This window comes from Lucilia sericata, unplaced genomic scaffold, assembly GCF_015586225.1.
Source record: "Lucilia sericata isolate MDLA Ls3-8-SP2 unplaced genomic scaffold, ASM1558622v1 Contig000331F_arrow, whole genome shotgun sequence".
Lineage (NCBI taxonomy): Eukaryota > Metazoa > Arthropoda > Insecta > Diptera > Calliphoridae > Lucilia > Lucilia sericata.
Window position 1 is genome coordinate 5,053 of NW_023994352.1, and position 7,448 is coordinate 12,500.

General features: G+C 29.2%; 1 protein-coding gene across 1 annotated transcript in view; it reads left to right on the forward strand.

Moving 5' to 3' along the window:
- The first annotated feature begins 2,373 nt into the window (after nt 1–2,373).
- The window catches only part of LOC119603720, a 54,819-nt gene continuing 49,744 nt past the window's right edge, over nt 2,374–7,448 (forward strand). The window contains 1 exon segment of the mRNA XM_037955873.1: nt 2,374–2,486. The gene's annotated coding sequence lies outside the window, so the exon portion shown is untranslated.

The window sequence follows — 7,448 nt, forward strand, 5'->3', positions numbered from 1 at the left end:
ATGTTTAATGTGTTAAACAAACTGTAAAAAACAACATCAGCAGCAACAACATCAATAACAAAATATATACAAACATCTACTAAAACAACAATCGCCTATATTTGTAACTAATAAACTATGTATGATGATTTCAAAATTCATACATACATACATATGTACCTTAATAAAACCCTACATACGTGGGTAAAATGTGAAGGTGTTAAAAATAAACCAATCATGATTAATTTGTACAATTAGTTATTTTTTATTACCCAGATTTAAGTAACATACGGTTGTGTTTTGTATATATAGAAATCAACGTGTTCATTCCAAATCGGTTTTTGTTAATGGTACCCAACGCTGTTCGGGCTTATTGTTGGGAATTCGGCTGCTGTATCCGAAAGTATATGGATATTCCATTTCATCCCACGTTTGCGTTATGAACCTCACCACAAACGAACAATACCCTCCTTTCTATAGTGGTATAGGGTATAAAAAACTCATCTTAAACGGAATGCGATCGACATATTTTTTCATAAAAACATTCAGCCACTTTAACTTTGCCCACCTGATTGTCATCACAATCTTTAGCTTCAATATTTTGGGAAATTCCAATATATCTATTTAAGAACGAAAACGTACCAAAAACATACCAAATACTTTATTGTTATCGATACTATTGAAAAAACAAAAAGTACCAAAAAGTTCCCTATTATACATATGTATATTCTCATCCAATCAGAAGCCGAATTACCTCAGATGTGATCAGATAAGATTTCGTGTCGAAAACATATTTCGATATCAAAATGTGTTACATTTCTTGTTCATTTCAAAGACATAATTATGATTAATTTTACTCTATTTTATTCCCAAAATTTTATTCAGAAAATTTTATTACCTCAGATGTGATCAGATAAGATTTCGTGTCGAAAACATATTTCGATATCAAAATGTATTACATTTCTTGTTCATTTCAAAGACAAAATTATGATTAATTTTACTCTATTTTCTCCCAAAATTTTATTCAGAAAATTGTGGTGTCAAGAAAAAATGCTTTACGAAAAAGTACCAAAAGTCGAATTTCTAAAAAGTACCAAATTTTTGTTTGTATTTTTTAAGGTTTAAAATATAGAATTTACCAGTTTTTATTATTAAACGAATTGTAAAAATCCTGTTTTAGTAAATTCATTTAGCGGGAGACCAACCTGCGATCTTAGCTTGTTACGTTTTGATCTATGTAGATTAACAAATATTGAGAAGAATAAGCAATTTTAAGAAGCGTTTAATTAAAATTGCTTAATTATGCTGGATTTGTGAGACTAGTAGTTCCGTACGTTATATAAAATGGGCCAAAATTCTAATCGAAAGAATTCGGATTTAAATTTGAATATTTGTTTACATTTTGTTTGATTGATTTGAAGGATAATTTGTTTGGGACTTAAGAAAAGTACAATGGGTTAATGAAATAATTTCTGATGTTGATCGAGATATCAGAGAATATTCAGATTCTGATTTTTACTTGAGTTTTCGTTTCAGTGCCTCCTACAGTATGTTCTTTGCTGCTTCTGGAGTAAAATAATTTGGCTTTAAACGCAGCCGGAATTCGCACTTTTTATAGATCAGTGGCTATAGCAATTTTTAAATAGTATTTTAAATGTATTGCAATGCCTTCTACTGAAAATTCATCGCTATACATGATTTCTTCAATTTCCGATGTTATAAAGTTTAACATTTGTTAGCAACTAAACATTTCCTTCCGGTTGTTATAACAATAACAACAACTACATACAAATTTACTTATCAATTAACCCACATTGCACTAAAATATTTAATAAAACAAAAACGAATCAAAAACAAATATAAACACACTAATAATAACAGCATGTGTAAAGGCACAAACACACATACATACAAACATAGCAGACCATTTAACCTTTGCACTACCAGAATGCATCCAGGTGGGATGTTAAATTTTCAATCTTTGAGAACTTCGTGAGTTTATGTAGGAAAATGTGTTAAATCTGTAAGTTATCGGAATACTAGATTGGATAATCAGACGAGACATTAACTAAGAAAGTAAATCAGTTTTACTTATAAATATACTTGGCACCAATATTTGTGGGACCCTTTATCGATGTAATGCATAAAAAATGTATTAAATTTGGAAACTAAGTACATGGTTGAGTTCTGTAATATAATAAGGACTGGTAATGCATAGGTTAAAACATGTATTCATACATACAAGGCACTACACATACATACATACATTTGCATATTCTATCTCTTTCTAATTCACTTGTTTCGATGTTTTTACAAATCGCATTAGTTGTAATTAATACTGCATGTTGTTTGTTTGCTGTTTGTTGTTCTTCTCATTTGTTATTAGAGTGTTTCAATAATTTATACAATAATTTACGCATGCCATCGCATACTATAACGGATTACGACCGAAAGGATTGTTGTCTACCAAACGGATTAAAACACAAATTACCATTTTATACAACCGGGTATGTATTCTCTCATTCTCTATATATCTGTATGTATGTATTGTATATACTATATGTTAATGTGTATGATTGTATACAAAATGAATATTTTACCCGTTTGGGGGGTCCTTGCTGCTGTTTATGGTTGCCGGAGTGAGAGTGTGTGTTTTTATAACTGTATTGATGTTTATTTTATAGAAAGTTATGTTTGTTGTTATTTGCAGACATGTGTTTTTAACTCATTTTTATTGTTTGTTGTTGTTGTTGTAGCAGCTTTACGGTCAATATTTTTTTTAATTTAGGTTTGAGTAATTGTATTTTTGTTTCGGAGATTTTGTTGTAATTTTTAAACATTTATAACGACATTGTAAGTTGCTCATGTACAACATACATAAGTATAAACTCATTTATTATCTATAGTATTTATTTTTATTGTTACTGCATTTTTTTACATATATTGACCTCCAACTTAGTTTCAAATATTTTTTTTTTTTTTTATTTAAAATTGATTGATTTGTTGCTATTTTTGAAATATTTTTACATAGATATTTGTTTTAAAAATATACTTTATTTATTTAATAGAGATTTTTAGAGTTAAAATAAATATTTATACATACACTATTAAATGGAAAATTATTTGTTGAGTTAATTTAAAATGTAACATTTTTTTAATTAAACAAAACTTTCTCACGGTTATTAAAAATATTATTATTTATATTTGTATTTATGGCAAAAGTTAATTTAAATTTATAAATTTTAAAGCTAAATAATTTCTCTACACAGAGGGAAAAAGAAATATACACGCCTGGTACCAAATTGACACCGAACTGTTTATAATTTTTCAATACCATCCGTTGTCAAAGTATATACATACGTACGACAACACTATGTAATGTTGACAACGTTGCCAACATTGCAACAATTGTCGGTAAATAAGAAAAGTGTCCTGAGGAACAGTCTTTTCTAAAAACCTCATGTAGGAATATCACTTAATCGATGCCTATTAATCTAGTAAACACTGGAAAAATAAAAGTATTTTTTGGAATGGTCCTCGGTTCCCTACTAGAGTTAGAAAATACTTAACTCAGTATATTACTAATAATACTCTTCTCATTATAGTGTTGTAAGCATAGTTTACAGATTTGAAATTATACATTAATGTTTGTTTGTCACTATCCAAATTTTGTATGGGAGGTATATGAAAATGTGGACCGATTCCGCCGATTTTTAACAGGAATCAAGCTTTCATATGGAAACAATTGTGTGCTGATTTTTATGAATTTATATCGCATAGTTTTTGTGAAAATTGTATTAGAATGTGTTAAAAAATCTTATTTTTTTTTGGAGTTTTTTAAATTTTGATTCATAACTCTTTCCGATGTAAACCGACTTTGCTTATTTTCAGTACCAAACTGCTTAAGACGATAGTGAATCTTTTCACCGAATTTCATTAATTTATTTAGCATCGTTTTTACCTGAGCGTGTTTTACGCAGACAGACAGACGGACGGACGGACATATCTAAATCGACTTAGAATTTGATAAGGACCCGGAATTAATATATATATATTGTTGGATGTCAAAATTGTCCATAAAAAATTTGAGGACTCTAGTTGTACCATGTTCCGAAATATTCGAATTTTAAAGGAGTGGGCGTGGCACCCCTCCCACTTGCAATTTCAAAATAAAAAGTAGCCTATAGTTCCTTCCAGATATATACACTGAAATTTTCAAGAAGATCGCTTCAGTGGTTTAGCCTCCTATAAGGTACAAAAAAACAAACAATCAAACAAACAAATAAACATGCATTGATTTTTATATATATAGATAGATAAATGACCATACCAATTCTTATAATGATCGGTCGTCGTTTGTTGACGATCGGCCTATATATTTTCTTACTAGTTTACTATGAAATCAAATATTAACGCCACCGTTTATTTAAGTTATTTATACTAAAAGACCTTTCTATTTTATAGATTTTGAGAGATTTTTGTGTCTTTTTAAAAGACGACTTAGTATAGAATATTATTTTCGTCTGAAATTTAATATATGTACAAGAACAATTGCTTTTTGCAATACCAATGGGAAACTTTACTTATTTCGTAGAGAAAAAATATCATAAATTGTTTTGCATTGTTGACTTGCCACAGTTTAAACACTCATATCACAAATATGTCAGTGTTTTTTTTTGCATTTCCTTCTTTTATTTCAATTGCACAAGCAGAAACATAATTTTAAAAAGTGGTGCCAACTTTTATGCAATTTGTTTTTATCAAATGTCTTTTAACTCTGTCATTTAAAAATGAAATGGCCTTAAAAATCCACAAGAGCGTGAGAAAAAATAATTTCGAGTTAAAAGTGTAGTGCATAAGTAGAAATGCGTAGGCAACATGCTTACTTAAGCACACTCATACAAACATATCTTTTCACTTTATTAAAAAAAAGCTAAAAAAATATTATGAACATTTCTTATGACAAATTAACAATGCATCTGTTTTCTTTCTATGTACTTCTAATGCTTTTTGCTTTTTATAAAGAAAATATAAAATCATACTAATTTCTTCATTAACATTAAAAAACTTTTTAACTTTTGCAATAGCAACAACATCAAAAAGCTTTTTGCCGCAATGGCTTTTCGAGCTAAAAAAAATAAAACGAAACAAATTATTAAATAATAAATTAAATTATTTCTTTAATTAAAAACTCTATTAATTTTAATGCAACTTTTAAGTACAAAAAAACAAACTTTAATGTAAATGACATTCAATGAGCGACTGACATACAGACAGACACCTAAGCAACCTTGGCCAAAAATAATTATGTGTGTATAATATTGTATGTCTGTTTTAGTGTGCGTAAGTCTGTAAGGAGCAAATATGTCTGCGGATAAATGTCTCAACAAGTACAAGAACTTTGTACTTGTTTAATGTTGTTGCTTTTGTTATTTCCATTTGTAACGGTAATGACGTTACAAAAGCAACTGACGACAATGATGTCGACATTGGAAATGCGTGCCGACGGCAAATCGTCATCATAATAATAACAACGACTTGTAATAGTACGACTTGTTGTCGTAATCGTCGTAGAGTCATAGAGTCTGTTTTGGTTAACAAATACAAATAAAACTATATACCACTATACTACCACATTAACAGGTTCGTAGACATATAAACAAAACTAGATATTGTTTTCTTTGCTGAAGGTCTGATTGACTGGGTGAATGTCTGCTGCTTCCAAAGAAGAAGAAAGTTTAAAAATCAACTGAAATTAAAGTAGTATTTTGAGCTCTTTATTAGAGAAATGATACAAATTATAGAGCTTTTCAAGAAACAAATATTTGCTTTTGTAAACACGTTCCAGTGAAAAAGCTTTTTAATTACCAATAAAGCTTTTTTAATTAAAAAAGCTCCTTTTTAAGTTGACTAAAATAAAAAATGTTTTTTCGAAAAAAGCTTTGTTTCTTAGAAAGCTTTTTTGAAAAAAGCTTTTTTTAACTTAATAAAGTTGTTTAAGTTTATTATTAACCAAACAAAACTGCTTATTTTTGGAAAATTTTCTATCGGAAAGCTTTTATATTAAAAGCTAAAATTTTAAAGAGCTTTTCCATCAAAATCTCAAATCAAATTAATTATTATAAAAATAAACAACATTTTTTATATACTTTTAATTTATATGCAATTGGTGTAGCGTATCATATCAGGTCGGCCATGAATTTTGTATGTTTTGCAAGAAAAGCTTTTTAATAGAAAATATTTTTTACAAAAAAAGTTTTTTTTTAATAGAAATGCATCTTCACAGAAAAGCTTATTAACTTAACTTTTTAAATTTATAAATAAATTTTAAAATATTGAGAGAAAAAAAGAAAAACCAAAACATTTTCATTTGTCTATGAAACAAATAGCAAAAAAGTACCACATACAAATTCTATCCCCCTAAAGCTCACTCCCATAACTATGTACAATGAATTGTGTATCAGTGCTTTTAGGAGTATAAGCCTCTGGATAAGTGAACGGAGTAATGAAATCCTTTTGGGTCGTATCAGTTGTATTCTAATTCGAAGAATAGAAAAATATATATTTCATATTAGTGTTTGCATTTAAATGTGTTCCTTGATTTAATCCTCAAAAACCTTCAACAAAATTGTTGTAAATGTGTATTGTTTTCACAACAGAGAAAATATTTGCAATGGAATTGTCTAAACGCTGGAGGGGGCGGTTGATGGTAGAACTGCTTGCTGCTTTGTATTATGTGCATATAAAATGCACTTTGTATGGCACTTGTATTAAACAGCCCGTCAGACAGACGGACAATATTCAAGCAGCAGGCAGGCAACAAGCAAAGCAAAACGAGTCAGCAGGAAGGTAATTCACAACATATTCAAATGTATTTGTTTTCTTTTTATGACGATGAGGATGATGACGACAGCAAGAAGAATACAATTCAGAAAGCATTAAGGCTCTACTTACTCACACTTGATCTCTCTGTGTGTGTAACGATATTCTTCATGTTGTTGTGGAATATTATGACGACATAATGCCTGCAAAGCATTCCTTCTGTCTCAGTCACCATGTGCAATTGTAACAGTTGTGTTATTTATGCAAAACTACAGTCAAACGTCAATAATTGCAATTTGCCGGAATGACGAACAACAATCAGAGCGAAGACAAATTGTCGCAGTATAATACTGTGATAAATCAAAATTCGACACATTTGACAGTTGATGGGAAAATTGTTGATTAGCCAGAGATTTATGAGTTGATAGTGAGGAACGCAAGTATTTTATATCTATATGAAATGAATTTTAGGTCATTAAGTGAAAGCTTGCAAATATACCAACAAAAATAGGAAATAATAAAAAAAATCTGTAGACATTTTCTGGATTACTCACTATAAGGAGTAAAATCACTTCCCTCAGTTCTCTTCAGTAAATGTTTCACTGTATCTGAAATGAAAAAAGGATTGCACTTGGTTTCATTGCCGT